Source organism: Sarcophilus harrisii, chromosome 1 (assembly GCF_902635505.1).
Source record: "Sarcophilus harrisii chromosome 1, mSarHar1.11, whole genome shotgun sequence".
Taxonomy (NCBI): domain Eukaryota; kingdom Metazoa; phylum Chordata; class Mammalia; order Dasyuromorphia; family Dasyuridae; genus Sarcophilus; species Sarcophilus harrisii.
The window spans coordinates 693,980,916-694,000,537 of NC_045426.1; the positions used below are offsets into that span (position 1 = coordinate 693,980,916).

The 19,622-nt window shown below is 34.4% G+C and overlaps 1 protein-coding gene across 4 annotated transcripts in view; it reads right to left on the reverse strand.

Annotated features, from left to right (window-relative positions):
• MED13L (mediator complex subunit 13L) overlaps positions 1-19,622 on the reverse strand; it is a 333,757-nt gene that overhangs the window by 169,020 nt on the left and 145,115 nt on the right. The window lies entirely within an intron of this gene.

Below are 19,622 nucleotides of genomic sequence, written 5' to 3' on the forward strand. Positions count from 1 at the left end.
TACATTCACAAATAAAGCATCTCATTAAGATGTTACTTAGAATTTTAAAAACACCAGAATTTGAAGAAATCTTAGGAGCTCTCATTTCTATTTATTTTGATTACCTAAGTATCAAATGCAAGATTTCTGATGATTTCATATAAATTCTATTTCTTGAAGCGCGAATTCTGAATCATTCTAGGATTCTATCTGTGGAATGTTTCATTCTTCTCTCTGGACCCCTTTCCTTCTATGTATAATAAGGAAATTAAATCATTCCCAAGGTACATTCCAGTTGTAACCTTCCACTAAGCTTCAACTCCTTCCCAGGACATCAAATAGGTTAATTCTACCCAATGAGGACTAATCACTTATAGTAAACAAACCAACTTTCAATCTTAGCACTTCCTTGTTTCCCTTTATACAAAGTATGGTCCACAGTCAGAGTATAATGTACTGATACACATAGATACTTTTACACACACACACACACACACACACGTCTAAGCATTTATCATAAGCCTTTTTTAAAAAAGCATGAGAATAAACAAAGTTGACTTTTCCCCAGAAAATCTTACATTTATAGACTAATCAATCTAAGAGTCTTGAATTACAACTTTAATAGGCTTTTCTTTTTGAAAGGTCAGGCTGACCAATACTTTTTAGTTTCAAATTTTCAATTTATTTCAAATACTTAATATTTATATTTTTCCTACCTGAAAATTGAAAAAGGTTTGGGGGTTTGTTTGTTTCTCTGCTTCAGGATTCAAAAATCAGGTTTCAATATCTTGGACAAACTCAAGTCTAAAATACTTTTTTGTCTAACCATATAAAACAGAACTTAATATACTAGACATTTGCAGTTGGAAGCCAAATTCAATTATAATCTGAAGCAAGCCACATATTAGGCAAAGCTTCTTAAAATGTAGGTAAGTTGAGAAATTTCAGCGCAGTAGCTTTTTTGAGCTGACCAAACAGATTCACAATTCACATTCTTTGTGTATTCTTTCTACCCTTCAATTAGTCATTTTTATTCTGAACACTTTAGTTCTTTTGAAGGTGAATTTAAATTAAGTCAAAGATGTATAATACATGGACTAATTTGGAAATGGATTTTTGCCTGCCCAAACTAGACATTATTACTTGTCAAGGGAGAAACTAACTATGAATTCAACTCTTTACATGATCAGAAGCCTCAGCACAGGCCAGCCTACCTCCAGGGCAACTGCCAAACTTCAAAGTTTCATCTTAGCACAGAACTAATTCTTTTGTCAACAAGATCTCAGTGGCTCCTCACAGACTCATCTATCATGATCATCCACTGACCTTCCAGGAAATGGATCTAGTTTTGTTAAACTCACAAAAGAATTCTTTAATGTTTCTTTTGAGTTTACAAGACATCTGCCTGGTCCCTTGAAAACTGTCATTCTTACATAATTGTTTCGGTTTAAGAAAAAAACAAAAAAAAAAAAAAAAACAAAACATTGACCCATAGGACAAAGGGATTCTTTTTTTAGATAATTTAGAAATAAGTTAAAAATCCATCCTCAAGTATTCTAGTCTCAAATTTTCTTCTGCCTAATCACGATTCATCTGAGAATATGACTTTTTTAAAAATTGTTCTTATATTCCTTTTTTTTAAATCTATATTTTATGTTTTTTTTTTTAAATGTTAACTGAAAAAGACCTTTTCTGAATGAGCAGGAAATTCATATTCATTCAGACTTGAAAGAAGAAAAGAATACCAAGCAACCTGGAATATCACTACTTCTCAAACACAAAGGGTTCTAATGTGAATCCTTGTAGTCCAGAGAAAGAATACTTATTTGAAGGGAATGATTTAACAGATAGATCAATTTATCTGCCAAATTCCTGAGTATTTTTGTGTGGGAACTGATAATTCCCCATCACAAAATTCCACAAAAGACAATGCAAACAATAGTACCATTAATTAAACAACTGCAAGAAATGATTTGACAACTTAAAGGTACTAGATATATATGGAATACACAGAAATTCTTTATAAATAATTTTAACTGCATCAAATGAAAAATTTTAAATAAAACTGAACAAAAAACATTAAGCAAAAATAACCCGCTTTAAGAAGAAAGGAGGAGAAGGAAAAATATGGAAAAAACGCATTTTGAATGACACTTCTTTGGCTGAAAATTGGCGACAATTATAAGTAATCCCTTAAAATGGTGACCCTGGGCCAAATTCCATTTAAGTTGCCACCCAACTTAAAGCAGAAATATTAGTACATTAGGGAACATACAGGCTCTATAATTTTGAAGATAATGTTTAAGCTAAGATTTCAATCTAATAATTTTTAATTAAAATTGTTCAACAATTATTTATTAAATACCTACAATGGGCCAAGCACTGGGCTAGGTACTAGGTGTATAAGTAGAGGATGACATAATTCCAAATCATAAAGGACCTTACATTGAGGGATGGGGGATGGGGGCTGGAGAGAAGGTGGAGAGATTTTAATTTTAATTTATTTATTAAATAAATACAAATTTAAATGTATAAATATAAAGTTAAAAAATACAGAATCATTCACCACAGGGAAAGAAGGATTCTAGCAGCTGGCCTGGGGAGGAGGCAAGCAGGAAAAGCTTCAATTAGAAAGTACCACTTGAGATGTGACTCAAAGCAAGAGATGGATTTTATAAGGTATACTTAAGAGTGGTAAGAGATTCAAGCAAAAGTAAGAGAGAGTATGTTCCGGACACAGAAGATGGCCAGCGCAAAAGAAATGTCATGTGAGAGGAACACAAAGCTTGGCAGAACCCAGGGTTTGGCAAGAAGTGAAACTGTCAGTAAGGCTTTACTGCAAAGATAGTTTGGGATCTAGATTATGAAGGGCTTTAAAAAATAGACAGGAGTTAAAATTTTTATCTTAGAGGCTAAAGGAAACTATTGGAACTAATTGAGTAAGGAAGTCAAAAGAAAATTTAAAGAATTAAATTAATTAATAAAGAAAATTAGTTTACAAAAATAAAATACGTGCTGCCCTGAAAAAGCTTGCATTTTATTGGGGATGGGGAAACTATAAATATGTGTTTAAAAAGGGTTCTGGACTCACATGGACAGAACTGGTACTGAGCTAATTATAAAAGGCAGCAACTTCTTACATGCTCAGATCCTTATATAAACATCTTCTGCCCCCATTATGCTTTTTTTTAAATTCTCAACATAATCATAAATTTTAAAAAATGGAAAGAAGTTCTACCACTAGGAAACTAGAAACTAAGTGGATGCCCATCACTGGGGGAATGGTACGGGGGGATATGGTATATGAATGTAATGTAATATAATTTTCCTATGAGAAACTATCAGGAGGATGGTTTCAGAAAGGTTTGGACAGAAAGGATTTCAGTAGAACCAAGAAAACATATGACCAATACTGGAGGGACCATAAAATGATGGGAACAACAATCCATTATTCATTGAACTATTAACTGGTCCAACTATTTTAGAAAACAAATAACAGGGCGTACCTTTTGACTGCTAGATTACTTATGTGTGTATACACATGCACAAACAGAAAAAGAGGGAACATTATTGACAAAAGGAAATGATCTACAATGAAATAATACTGTTATATGTGCATAATGAAGCAATATGCAATATGTGAAGCAATATGTGCAATATGAAGCATAATCACAAAAATAATGAGCATGATGTCTATAACAACTTAATATAAAATAACAGCAGCAACAATATAAAAGTAAAACTGTTCACTAGGAAATTATGATGATCAAAATTGGCCCCAAATAAGAAAGAACTCCCCATTAATTTTTATTTTTAATTTTTAATTTTTTTTAAAAGTGTGGGATTACAAATATGGAGTATTGCATTTAATGCCATTTGTAACATATTAGTTTTACTGCACTTTTCTCTTCCCCCCTCCCTTTTTTTATTCATTGAAATAAGGAAGGGAAGTAGAGCAAAAATGGTGGAGTAAAAGCAAGGGTTTGCCTGGGATTTTCCAAAATTCCCCTTCAAACAACTATAAAATAGTATCTTATAACAAACTATGGGATAGCAGAATTAACAAAAAGAAACAAATTTTCCAGTCAAAGACCAACTTAGAAGTTCAGTAGGAGAGATGTGTCTCATTGCATTGAGAATCGAGTCTAGTCTGTCCCAGGCTTTGGATTGGCAGCACTGACTTCTGTAGCTTTCAACTCACAGAAAGGGTCAGATGGCTAGTGGGGGAAAATTGCAGGGGTCCCTGTAGCTAGCACTGGGTGCAGTGTTACTTCACCTACCTATGGTTCTGAGGGACAGATCTAGGTTAAGGAATAGCACTAGCACACTAGAGCATGTGGTGGCAAGAAAACAGGGACCCTGGTTATAATTCCAGAGCAATAAAGAATGATTGTGGTTATTTACAGACCATAAGAATGCCAAGTGAATTGTGACCATATTTTCCCTTAGTTCATTAAACCTTGGGAAAACTGAAAACTTATACCTTAAAACACAGAATTAGCCAAGTGGAATAGGAGGTACAGAAATTCACTGAAGAAAACAATTCCTTCAAAATTAGAATTGGACAAGAATTAGGATACCAAAAAACAAGAAAAACAAAATCAAAAAGTAGAAGAAAATGTAGAATATCTCATTAGAAAAACAAGTAACATAAAACCGAATGAGAGAAACTACAGAAGAGAATGAGAGGCTACAATCAGAATAACAAAAGGTTTAGTAGTTTCTAATATATTCTATATCAGAGTGCTAGGAATATGATATTTCAGAAGGCAAAATGACCAACCCACCAAAACTTAGTAAACTCATTCAGGGAGGAAAATGGACATTCAATGAAACAGATGACTTTTAAACATTCCTGATGAAAGGACCAGAGGGGAATGGAAATTTTGACTTTTAAGATGCAAGAAAAACATAAGCAGGAAAAAGAAATCATAAGTGACTCAAGGTTAAATTGTTCATGTTTCTATATGCAAGGCCAATATACTCCTAACAACTATCAATATTAAGACAATTAGAAAGAATATAAATAGAGAGCATGGGTGTAAGTTAACTATGATGGTAAGAAACCTAAAATAATAAAATTAAGGAGTGAGAAAGACAGATGCACTGGAAGAAGGGAGAAGTAAAAGGGGTAAATTATCTCACACAAAAGTGAACAATTTTATAGTAGAGGTAGAGATGGGGGGAATGAGGAAATATGAACCTTATTCTTATTGGAATTGGCTGAGAGGAAGTACCCTGCACACTCAGTTGGGTGGACAAATATATCTACAGAGAAATAGCAGGGAAAGAAGATAAGAGAAAATTTCATAAGAATATAAATCATCTCTTAATTGTTCAAAGGAGATGAACAAGCAATTTTCAGAGTCAAGCTATCTATACTCCTATGAAAAAAAATGCTCTCAACCAAAACAACTGTGATATAATACTTCACATAAGATTGGCTAATATGACAGAAAAGGAAAATGATAAATGTTGTGAGGAAATGAGGAAATTGAGACACTAAAGCACTCTTGGTGGAGTTGAGATCCAACTATTCTGGAGAACAATTTGGAATTATGCTCTAAGGGCTATAAAACAATGGATATGCCCTGTGACATAGGAATAGTACCACTAGATCTGTATCCAAAATAAATTGAAGGAATACTGTCAATTGTGGAATGGCTGAAAAAGTTTTGGCATTGGGTTGTAGTGGAATACTACTGTACTACATAAGAAATAAAGACTTATATGAAGTGATTCAGAGTAAAATGAGCAGAACCAGGAAGCCATTGTAGATAATAACATTGGTGTTATATGATCATCAACTGTGAATGACTTGGGTATTTTCAGCAATACAAAGGTCCAAGACAATTCCAAAGGACTTATGATGAGAAATGCAATCCAATTCCAATGGAACTGGAATGGAATACTTTAAAAAATAAATTCTTGGAATTTTTTTTTTCCTTTGTGTTTTCCTTCACAATATCACTAATACAAAAATACAGCTTGTATGCTTGCACATATCAAATTGCTTGCTTCTCAGGAAAAAAAAAAAAGGGAAGGAGAGAATTTAGAACTTTATTTTTACATGCAATTGAAAAATAAAATTTAAAAGCTAAAAAAAAAATTATGGGATAGCTTGCTTAGAAGAGGAGGAACAGGCATAAATTAGGAAATGTCGGTAATGTAAAAATATCAAACATGACATTTTTATTTAATTTTATTTTAATTTAATTACCTATTTACTTTACCAGAAACTAGAAATAAAACAAAAGCATATAATCAAGACTTCTGAATTCCATGATTTACCCCCATTTTGCAAACTCTGCCCAAATTTCAAAATATAAAGAAAATATAAGTTTACATTATACCAGTGGTATATCCTACTGAATGATGTTTCAGTGATGATAGAAAAGTTTTAGTGGGAGTTTTTGATTCTCAAATCATAATGATGGTTGCCTTTATTTTTGTACTGAAGGATCTAAGAAAATCTAGATATGATAATGTTTTCCAGCATCACTTTAATAATTCCAGCAAGAGGTCACAGTTGTCAGAGTTGTTCATCATCAGAATTCAAAATTCTAGATAGCACCTTTGGGAAAGGCAGTGGGAGTGGGGAAGGGAGACGGAAGTGAGAGGAGAAAGGATAGGAAAAAGGAGAGTTCTAGAAAGAGAAGTTCTGACAAATCTGACAAATTATGTTCCAGAACTTTTTTTCCTCAAACCATCTACAACATTCTTTGTTACCTCCCTCTCAAACTTTATTTTAAAAGGGCAAGTTTGCTCTTCTTCCTAAAGCTACAACTAAGAATCCTTCAAAAATTATTCTTTTGCTATGGAACCTGAATATACCAACCGATTTGATTACCGGCTTTTCCCTCTCCCCTTTCACCTACAATTACCTCAGCAGTGGGCTCAACTACTACTTCTATGCACATGACATAAACAGTTAAGTAACAAGATGAAACTCCCTGTTTCCAACCTTTTCTATCAGCTAGGTGTCACAGTGGATGTGAGAGCTGACTCTGAAATCCCCCAAGTTCAAATCCATCCTCAAACATATTAGATCTGTGAGCCTGGGCAAATCACTTCATTTCCACCTTAGTTTCCTCATGCGGTTACATGGAGACAGAATAGTACCTAATTCTCAGAGTTATTGTGAGGACCAAATGAGATAATATCTGCAAAGGGTTTAAGTACAGTGTCTGGCATGTAGTAGTTGTTATAAAAAATGCTAGCTATTATTACGACCACTACTACTATTTCCAGTTAGATATACCTAAAGTGCAGGTCAATGTTATCATCCTGTTCATGAAGCTTTAGTGACTCCAGTATAAAACACATCCAAACTCCTCCATTCTTTTCTTTTTCTCTTGTCCTTATCACCTCTGGTTTTGAAATTCCCAAGCTTTTCTCCACCAGGCTGAAATTGCTTTGTATGTATTTAGTGTACTTACTTTGTTTCTCCTTATTTAAAAACAAGTCATCACATCTACAGTACCATTCTCAGTAGAATAAAGGTGCTTAAAAGGCAGAAACTGCAATATTGCATCTCAGCAGCACCTAGAACAGTATTGTGTTGTTCCCAATGGACAAGTAGTAAATGAATGATTAATTGAATCATGTTATCATACATTGTCACCAAACTTTGTGATTCAGCATGACACATACTAGAAAGAAAAGCAGTTCTGATGGCTTCTGGTTTAATACTACCAATAACTACAGAGGTGACTGAGAATAATTTATATTCTCTGGGCTTGTTTTTTGCTTTTGAAAAACTAAAGGCTAAGACTAATGATCGCTTCCAGCTCCAACTTTTCATGAATCTCATGACTCTTTTGTTATTTGAAAGGCAATTTGACAGAACAGACTAAAGAGTGAAGCTGAAGTATAGAGTATTGAATTTTATTTCAAACAGCTACTAGGTGATCATGGAAAGTCATTTCAGATGTTATATATACATATGTATACCTATGCTAGCAGTTTTTCAAGAGATGATAAATAATACTATAAGCAATTCCAAAGACCACAGGAATCTAAATTAGGTATTAACTGACTGTGCTGGAAGATAAAGAGAATACTAGATTGAACACCCTTTCTTTGGGTGTAAAAGGCAATATTTACTAAGAACTGGTCAACACCAATACTCAAAGTGGGCCCCATCTCAATGCAATTCTGATTCACAACTGACTCAGACAGAAAGGGGTAGTGGAAGACATTACTAGCACCACTGCCAGCAGTATTTTAGTTATTCCAGGAAGACCTCTGACTAAACCCATTCCTGCTTAGCTTCTCAGAACTGGCTGGAAGAGCACAGCTGGAGATCAAAATGTCAATAAAATTTATCTAGACTCAACAACTTTATTTCTAGTCAGTTCAACAGCCATATCAGAAACCTAAAAACAATGAAATCATACTTATTATTCTAATTAATGAATCCAACCCTACACAGAAACCATATAAAAATGGTATTAGAAAGTTATCTAAATGAAAAGCTATAAACATTAGGTGGCAGCAGTAGTACATAGTTTTTAAGATTCTTTAAAGCTGAAGTTTTCTTCTTTTAAATATGTTTCCATAAATAAGACAGGCTAGGCTTACACCAAAAATACTACATTAAGATATTAAAAACAAAATTTCACATTTATAATCCAAATTATTCACACTGTGTATTTTAGTACAAAGCAGTATTAAAGTATTGCCTATAAAGTTAGCCCTAACGATACTCTGTTCTTTTATCACACACTGGCATAGTGATGTCCCTCCTTCACAGACAGGAAACTAAAATCAGTAGCATTTTCCCTCCTGAGATCATTCAAAAATGCTTTAGAAATTGTGGATTACTACCCTTGTATTAATAATAATAATAGTGTCTATAATTCCATTAGCTATATTGTGACACATTGAAAATAGGATTCATTTAAATACAAAGTAAACTTAAATAAGACATTCTAAAATTTTAGTTTTGCTAAATAAAGATATATCCTTCTCCAAAATATTACATTCATCAAGTTTTTCCTCAATCCATCATCAATGTGTTCTTGTATCTTTTATGTACTTGATCCTGGGCATACAACAACGGATATACATGTAAATATACAAAAGAAATAGGGACCACTTTTTTAAAATTACATTTGTGATATTGTTGGTGTAAAAACTCCTTACCAGGGAATTCTCTCAGCTAATATAGACCCAGTTAGGCTCAAGGAAGTATATAATGAAGGATTTTTGTATTCAACTCAATCAGTAGCAGCTGCTCTGGCCTAGAACCTGGAGAGCTCAAATGACTGACCAAAATCACAGTTTAGACCCAGGGTCCCCTATTCCAAAGCCACTGTGCTGTATCCATTATCAAAGGTAAGTGGAGTTATGGGAAGAGGCAGTAATCTGAATCAATTAAAACAGTTTTGTTTTGATTTTTCCTCACAATAGCCAGTTAACAGATTTGCAAGGAGACATTACTTACAATTCAAGTCTCTGGAAAGAGACATCTCTCACTACAAACTAGACCCAGAATGAGTTGTATATCCAACATAAAAAATCAAGGATGACCAGTTTATGAAAATCCAGAAAGAGACCAATATGAAAAGGGTCTTTTTATAGTAGTCCATTAAACACAAAACACTCCATGTGTATTTAAAGTGCTATTTAGGCCACAAAAACTGCATTCCCATGGAGCTTGACTGGACCTATAAAAAAAAAACAAAAAACACAGAAGAACAGTGGACAATTGTGGAATGAGTTTTCAATTCCACATTTGCTCTCTAGTAACACTAAGTAAAGGAGATATAAAGAGCCAAAGTATTGGCTCTACAGAGCGTGGTATCTATATAATGAATAAGATATATGGTGAAAGGAGGCAAAAACAAAGGAGAGAGTGCCAGTATTGAGAAAGGAGGGTCCACTCTCACAAAGATATGAGCATACAATTTTAATAACTCAAGTTAAAATAACCTGTTGTCCTCTCAACTACCAGATACCATGTGACCACTGGGCAATGTAAAAAAGGTACATATTTCAACTATCTGACCAAAGTACCCAAGTATAATTTTGCCCTTTACTTCCAATCACAGATTCATGGATTTTGAGGCATATAAAGAGAGGAAGGGGCAAAAAAAAAATGAAGTCACTTGCCTAAAATGCCACAAATGATTGTGATTGGGGGGAGGGAAGAGTCAATGCCCATTTATTCATGTCAATTCCAAATGTTTCGAGTTGTATTTTACAGCATCCTTGCCAAACAATTTTTCCAGTTTTATTTCATCCTGTTTTAATTTCATCTTGTGTTACTTATATATCCAACAAGGTATCACTGCAAGGTATATGACTTTGTTCCCTAGACTAAGTATTTCTAAAGAACTTATTACTAATAGCTTCCTATGACCTTTTAAATACAGTGGTGTACAAAACACTAGGATTTTCAGAAAAAGACCAAGTTAATTAAAATATTTTTACCAGCCTTTCTAAGGAGGGAGGGGAGGAAGAAACAAAAAGATGGAGGGAAGGAACAAGAATGAGAAAGAGATGGAAAGATACAGTAAGAGAGGAATACAGACAAAAATCTCTTGGTACCCTTCTTGGCAGGGTAATTCCAAAGTACTTACTTTCAAGAACTTTTATGAATGGAAAATAAAAATTAAGCTGTGTTTAAGCTCTTCTCCTCGGTCAAGAAACTTTAATGGTTCTCTATCATCTCTAATATAAAATGCAAAATCCTTTGTCTGACATATAAAAAGCTCCTATTAATTTGGCTCCAAATTACCTTTCCAGAAGCAATGTGCATTACTCTTGCTTTAACCAAATTGGCCACCCAGCTGCTCCCTGCATACTGTATGTCCTATCTCTATGCCTCTACACTGGTTATATTACGTCTCCATGTCCCTGTCCCATCCCACCCTTCCCTTAAGCCTCCATTCTCTTCTCCCCCCCTAAAAAAATAGCATTCCCTGCTATTTTACTTCTTTGAATCCCTAGCTTCCTTAGTTCAGCTTGAGCACCACCTTGGATGTTTGTTTGTATGTCGTCTTGATTCTCTCTTCCACACACACCCCAACATCTATTTATATATCATTCTGTACAAACTAATATGTGCATACACTGTTTCTCCCCTGAGAGAATACTATACTTTTTATTAGTATCCCTCCCACTTAGCACATGGCCTGGCACATAGTAAACACTTAATAAATACCAGTTAATTGACTTGGGGAAGATTTGCGGGGACATCCCAGAAGAGCCAAGATTTCAATTAGATTTTGGCAGAAACCAAGCATAACAAATTATCTTAAGTTTTCCACAATATTTTTTTTTTTTTGTCTTTTCTACTGTGGATGACAATGATGGCTATATCCCCAAAACCCAAAGATAATTCCTCACCACTCCATATGTTGCAGGGTAGCCCCTTGCTGATCTATGCTTGAATAATTTAGCAAGTATGCTGGAGCACCCAAGGATGCAGCACTCTTCATAGCAACAGACATAATGTTGCTTTAAAGAACTAGAGAATTGTTCAGATCATCAGTAATAATTTAAAGCAGTTCAAAAAGATCACTGGAATGCTATTAGCACCTCTGCTGAATAATAGCTTTCTTTAGAGGCCCTATGCTGACATCCACAAAGGAGTAGGGAAGGGAGTCAGCATTTACATAGTGCCTACTATGTACCAGAAACTGGGCTATGTGTTTTACAAATATTATCTCACTTAATCAGCAGCTTAAAAGTACTTTTCAAAGATCATAAAAAAGGGAAAAGGATTTATGTGTGCAAAGATGTAGCAGCCCATTTTGTAGTGGCAAGGAACTGGAAGCTGAGTGGATACTCATCAGTTGAAGAATGGCTGAATAAGTTATGGTCTGTGATTGTTACAGAACATTATAAAAACAAATAGCAGGATGATTTCAGAAAGGCTGGGAAAGACTTACATGCTAAGTAATATTCACCCTTGCAAAAATATTGAAAATTATGCATGTTTTGAAAATAAAAAGGTAAAAAAATGAAACAAAAGCACTTTTCGCAGCTTTGATTTAAAAGCTAACTACAGACGATACATCAAAAACTCCTAAAACCGATTTTATCCGCCTCCCCCCCAAAAAAAAGATATTAAATGTTCTAAACTAGCTGATAATTTAGCTAGAGAAAATATTTAACTAGGACATAGTTCAAAGAAGTATTTTTGTGTTCAGAAAGGGCTGGTGTGAAAGGCTAGTTTGCTGTTGCTAAAGGTAATTATCTTCATGGTGGGGATGCAGGAAAGGGTATCCACTCCGAGAAAGCATTCCTAGCATATGTATCACTTTCAAGCCTCCAGATCACAAGAACTGCCAGAAAGTTTTTATGCAATGGCAGTTCCTTAAATATGCTGTCGAATTGGGAGTTACTGAATGGAAAACAAAGAATGGAAGATCTTGCCTGAACTAGTCATTTTTCAATAGTATTCTCTGGGTCCATCAGACCCCAAAAGCATCAGAATATGTAAAGCTTGGCAAAGAATTCATACTGCAAAATAATAAAGCTACAAAATTTCTCTTATTTTTGTATTAGAAGACTTCTGTCAATACTGGATTTTGAAAAGCTAGCACTATAAAATAAGCTACAAGATTAGACTAACTAGGTTGTTATATATTATTTTGAAAATAAGAATTAAATTCATTTTTATATAACTACAAATTATCTGCATTCAACAAGTTTTCTTGAGCACCTGTGTGCCAGGCAGTAAGGACCCAAGAACAAAAAAATCCTAGCTCTCAAGGAGCTCTTTACTAGGGATGGACACAGACACATACACACGCACGTGCGCGTGTGCGCACACACACACACACACACACACTCTCATGCACACAAGCAAACATCCAAGTCACTAACTACAAGTGACTCCTGATGACTAACCTCTCAGTCCTTCAGGAGGACCGTAGTTGGAAACCAGTGTTTTGTTGGGACTGGAGTAGCATGTGAGCTGCACTCTTGGAACAGCCCTAGAAAGCGTATGGTTAACCTCCACGTGGAGTCCCAGGTCATTTTATCCCATTATAATACTTCCTTCAGAGTCTTACAATACACATATGCATTTCCAGAAGGGACCCCCATCGGTTTCAATTATGCTATTAAAAAAGACTTGACTACACACTGGTATTTTTCAATTGATGACTCCAGTCATTCACTGTAAGGGGTAGCTCTCCCCCCAAGCCACATAATCTCCTTTTTGTGCAGGTGGTATTAAAAGACTATCTACTGAAAAAATACAAACTGAAACTGTACTTTTGTATTCACAGAAAGAGCCTAATTATGGGAATCATCTCTGAAGCTTGCTGCTTCAAAAGTTATGATACACATAAGCTGGCCTGGCCAGCAAGCCAACTTTTTTTTCCTCTTCAATTTAGACTAGATTGCTATTTAGAAACAAATTCAAAACTGTTCTGTTATTTGTTTCATCTGTGACATAATGGGATTAGATATGTTATTTAATCACAGTGCATGAATATATTGACTTTCACAACAGCAGCCCTCCTTTTCTTTTGAGAAGGGGAGGATAAGAAAGAGAATTTTTTTTTTTTAAATGAGTATTCCAACAAGAAGGTTTTATACATAACAAGTTATCTTGATTATTGGCAGGATATCAGACTACAAAGGAGCAACAGGTTGGCAGTGATCAAAGAGGGGAGAAAAGTGAAGAACACATCCCATTTTTGTATTATCTTGGAAAAAGAGATTTTCTCTCTTTCCAAATTTGAAAGCAGTTGTTCTTAAATTAAGTTTCATAGACCAAGGAAAGATTTCAGAGTCTGTGATCTCAGATGGGAAAGCAATTGCACTTCTATTCTCCCTAACATCTAATTGAAACTTAGTGTTTCCTCCTGTGAGAGTGTACTCAATAAATGGTTACTCTGAGAATGGATCTAGAGACTTCATCAGACTGCCAAAGGGATCCAAGGCCTGGTTTAGAGCCTGATTTAAGAAAATAAACTTTTTTATTTAAAAATTTATTTAAAAAGTATATTAACTAAAAGTTTTGTTTGGTCACAGTCTATCTTTTACATTACTCCTCTTGTTGTAAAGAAATTATTACATACTTTTTTCTGAAAGACAAATTTATTCCATCTTTTGGCAACCCCTTCAAAGAGAAAGTAGCAAGGGAAGATGGAACTGCTCCTCATCATCCTCTTCGAGCCATCTCAAATCTCCAAGGAGTATCCAGAATACTTACTTTTGCTGGGTTCTAACCTTGAATGGAGCCTATGTATAGGAAAAAGTCATGGAAGTCAGTGGTGAAGCTCCAAAACTCTGCTCTTGGCAGATGGGCAATGGTGGAAGACTCCAGCTACCATCTAGGTACTGACCATCCTAGATTGTGCTGAGCATGCCATTCCCCCGATGACCACAAAAGGAACTAAACACAGCACTGCCAAGCTGGCAGGCAACCATTTAAGATAAAGGATCAGAGTTGTTAGTATGACAATCCTGCATTAACATCCCCTTATGTTCTGTTCAGGATTGAGTGCAAGGAGGAGAAGAGAACCTCTCAGGTAATATTTACCTTAATAAAATGCTGGATTGAAAGGAAGTTGTTCTTGAACTACTACTTCTATAAGCATTTTAAGTATTTTTTAAATAAATAAAATTTTTAAATATTTATAAATATATTTAAATATAAAAAATTCTTAAACATAAAAATGAATAAATAAATAAAATTTTGAATGGATGTGTCAAATTTTAAATATAAATAAAATAAATAAAAAATAAAAATATTTTTAAATAAATATAAATAAATATTCCATGTGACAGTATATTAAAATACAATCAAACATTTAAATCTATTTAGATGATTTCTAGCTGGGAATTCAGAGAAATCTGTAGTATTGGGGTTTCTCCCTATACAAAACAAGTAATTTCTGACAAGGGATTCAAGGAGAAAACCATAAAGAGATATGACTATTCAGTTTCTCCTGCAAATAAATTGCCCTCAGAAACAGTACAAAAATATCTGGACACCAGAAAAAAGATTTAAAAGCCGTACTATTTCTTATTTTTATCCTGAAAACCTAGATTGAGGTTGAAAGGGAAGATCTTACTTCTAAAGGAACCAGCAATGAAGAACTCCATCCCCACCATCTTTTTGCAAGAGGGAGTAGATATAGAGACTGCATGGATACTAGTTATTCAAGCATGTCCAGTCAATCCCGAGAAATGATTGTAATTGCTTAAGCAATTACATACGCCATGCCACCTAGTGGTTATATTATCAAAAAGTGCAATCAGTCTTAATGCCTTGCACCAGAGTGTAAAAATAATAATCTATTTAGAGAAAATCCTTCAATGACGGACAATAAGTGATGCATTTGTTTTCTGAGTTATCATAATATAGGACAGTTAAAACAGAGGCACTGAGGTGACTGTATCAAAATATATCCCAATTCCAATTGTGAATAAGTGAACTTTACAAAAATTATTCAATAGTGATAGCTATTTTAGCATCATCTCTATGGCCAGAGGATGCCAGGTAGCATAAAAACCATTAGAACATAAGTATGATGTGTCTATCAATTTCAATTCTAATCTACTGAGGTCTAAATATGAATATAATTTCTCTCATTGCTTTCATACAGAAATAGACCTAGAAACTGCACAATAGTAAATGACTTTTCTTACAGTCTTCACTTCTGTCATATTTCTAGTTACTTACATTTTACAATTTATTTTACATTTTAAATCAGATTTTAAAAGTTTACAAAAAAATGCATTAACTTGTCATTCCTGGTATCTACTTTTTATAAACTGACTCTGTCCATATACTGGCTAATGATGAAGACCTGCAAGTTGCTGCCTGCAAAGGATCAGAGGTGGCCTTATGTCTGTGAATCTGCAATAGATAGATCAACTGAGTAGCATTCATATATTTAATTTGATAATAACAGTTTGTTTTGGCTTTTAAATTAAACTGAACTTTACCCTAACTGATTCTCCAAAGGAAAGCATTCTAAATGTGCCATATCTATTTCGAAACAGCAGTGTGGAAAAATAAAAAAACAACTAACACAGTCTTGAAAACTATAATTCTTTCTGTCCCATGCAAAGGCTATGTGCTATGCACATATAGATTTGGTTATCAACTTCATCTTCCTCTAACACACCTTGCCCGGAGTCATTCCTGCCATCTCCTGCAGTTTTTCCCCCAGTCCTCCTGGTTATTAGCCAATCTTTTCTGTGGGAATGTTCAGGAAGGAGTAATGGAAGACATCTAGATTGTGTGCCAGGATGATTCAGAAGATGACAATGCCCTCTAAAGTAATAGAAAAATTGTGAAGGAAGGTTGGTTTGGAGGAAAAAAAGTAATGAGTTCTGCTTTGGACATGTTGAGAGATTAAGAAACCTAAGGGACTGGAGGTCTAAGAGAAAAACTAGGGCAGAAGAGATAGAGATGGTAATTGCACTCCCTTCTCAACACTTCTTAGAAATCCTAACTTCCTTCAAGGTTTAAGTCTAATGTCACTTCCTCCTCCAAGAGGCTTACACACACACACACACACACACACACACACGCCTCTCTCAGGTGGAATGCCCAAGTAGTTTTTTAACTTCTTACTATAATTTTATTTTTTCAAAATACATGTAAAGATAATTTTTAACATTCATTTTTGTAAAACTTTGCATTCTTAATATTTCTTCCTCCATCCCTGATGTTATCCCTAAGATAGCGAGCAATCCTTTTAAACATATTTCCACATTTGTCATGTTGTGGAAGAAAAATTAGATCTAAAAGAGAAAAAAAAAAAAAAAACACAAGAATAAACAAAACAAAAAGGTGAAAATATTTTGCTTAAATCCACATTTAGTTCTATTACTGGATATGGAATGTTCCATCCCAATTATACTGGATTTGCCTCAAATCATCTCATTGTTGAAAAAAGCAAAATCCATCACAGTTGATCACCACACAATCTTGTTGTTGCTGTGTACAATGTTCTCCTGGTTCTGCTCATTTCACTCAGTATAAGTTCATGCAGGATCTTCTTTTTACCTCTCTGTTCTGTTTTGTTTTTACTTGGCTTTAAACTTCACTAAATTGAAACTTCTCATTCTGAAGTTAATAGGAATTTAATTGTCAAATCCAGTGTCCTTGTCTTATGCCTCATTCTCTTTGATCTCTCTGTAGCATTTCTGACTGTTGATCTCATTCTTCTCCTGAACATTCTCTATTCTCTTACTCCATTTTCTTAGTGTTCTCATCTGTCTGACCATTCTTTCTCAGTTCTCTTTGATAGTACATAATCCATTCTACGATAATGTAACTGTGTGTGGAGCCTGAGCGATCAATCAGTTCCCATGGTTTCAATCACCTCTATACTGTTATCCCTTCCACACCACAACTTTATTACTCATAGCTGTTTCTATATATTCTAAGTTGGCACAAGAAATTAAATGGGTTCTGAGGAGTTTTGCAGAAGCCACAAAAAACACAGCAAGGTCAGCAGACAACAAAAAAATTTATAGAAATTCAGAAATGCAGAAAATATTTATGCAATATTGTATAATATCAACATATTTGATCTGGTAAGAAGGGGGGTCAAGCAATTTGAATTGGATTTTCTATGTCTTGGAGGTACCACACCCCTAAAGCCTCATGTCTATTAGATATTTTGAACCAGATGTTCCACATGCACCTCAACCTCAACACATCCAAAAGAAAACTCTTTACCTTCTTCACCATCCCAGTATTCCACTCCTCTTCTCAACTATCCCATTTCTACTGAAGGCCCCTCACATAAATGCTAAGGTTATCAAATATCCTTCCCCCTCCCTTAACTTCTGAAAATCTCCACTATCCCCACAGAACTAGCTGTCATGAAATTTTAACAACTTTTGCCACCACCACATCTCTCCAGCCAGAGTCACTATTCTAGTTAATTTACCTATCACTTTTCTCCTAGATTACTGAAAGAGCCTCCCTTCTAGTCTATTCCTTCTATAAATCATCTTCCACACAGTTGCTCTCCTTTCCAGACCAATGAAGCATTACTCCACTTCACACACTGTGGTCCAGCCAAATTGGCTTTCTTGCTGTTCCTACACACAAGATATTCTCTTTCATCTCCTTGCTTCTATATACACTGTCCTCCATACTTGAAATTGACTAATCCCTCACAACATCTCATAAAAGCCTTAAAAACTCTATTTTTTTATCTACATAACCCTTTCAAGATCTCTATGATTAGTCATGCCTCCGTGTCAATATATATATACATTACTATGCTACACTACACTACACTATACTACATTACTATACTAACTGAACTACCAGGGAAATATTTAATAATTTTATAAAATAATGATAAAACCCATTTGGCCAAATAAAAATCTAGAGTTTCAAGGGAAATGATGAAAAGAAATACAGATAAAGGGGAAGCACTTCAGACATCAATTTTTATTATAAAGTAGTAGTCATCAATAAGTATAAACATAGACCTGTAGAACAAACCAGAAAAAGAATCAAAAACAACGACACTCAATAACAATAATAAATTATCCAAGATATTGGAAAAACAAATTATTTAGGAAAGAAGTTCTTGCTTGATGTTTAAAAAAAAAAAAAAACTGTTGAAAAAGCTAAAAAGCAGTCTGGAAGAAATCAGATTTAGAAGCACAGTCCCCAGATCAAAAATTTAGGAAATGTTCATCAATGGGGGAATGGCTAAATAAATTGTGATTGTTATTATGACAGATTATTATTGTTCTATGAGAAATGATGTGTAGAATAACCTCAGAAAAAAACTGAAAAGTCCCTCATAAACTCAAGCAACACGAAAAACTGTGTACAAGGTGATAACAACGTTGTGAGTTGATCAGCTATAAAAGCCTCTGCTACTCCAGCAGTACAAAGATCCATGACTACTCTGAAGGACTTGAGTGGAAAAATCCTATCCTTACCCTAACTTTTTTTTTTTTTTTTTTGGGGGGGGGGCTATGTTTTCTTTTACAACATTATTTTTTATAGAAATATTTTGTATAACTTCATATGTGGTTTCTTTATTGGGGGCTGAAGGTGGGACACAGAAGAAAATCTGGAAAAATATGTAAAAAAAAAGTTTATTTAAAAGTTGCATAGGGATTGGGAATTCAATGTAATGGTTCTTAGTCATCTCCCAGAGTTCTTTCACTGGGTATAGCTGGTTCAGTTCATTATTGTTCCATTAGAACTGATTTGGTTCATCTTATTGCTGAAGATGGCCAGGTCTACCAGAATTGATCATCATATAGTATTGTTGTATACTATATATAGTATATATAGTATATAGTATAGTATATAATGATCTCCTGGTCCTGCTCATTTCACTCAGTATCAGTTCATGTAAGTCTCTCCAGGTCTTTCTGAAATCATCAGCCTTAAACCTATACCTTACACCACATTCCACTATACATTCTAAATGGATACATGACCTTAATATTAAAAATTATATTATGTTTAAAATTAAGAGAAAACGTAACATATACCTCTCATGAGGCAATTTCAGAAAACAGAAAAAATGAAACTGAAAAGCTTCAGAAAAAATAAGAAAGGAAGTGGTCAAATGGGGAGAAATTTATTTCTTTAATAAGATTTTGGTATCCAAAATTTACAGAGATATGAAAAAGCAAATAGTCACTGGATATAAATTCTCAAAAGGGACAGTTGG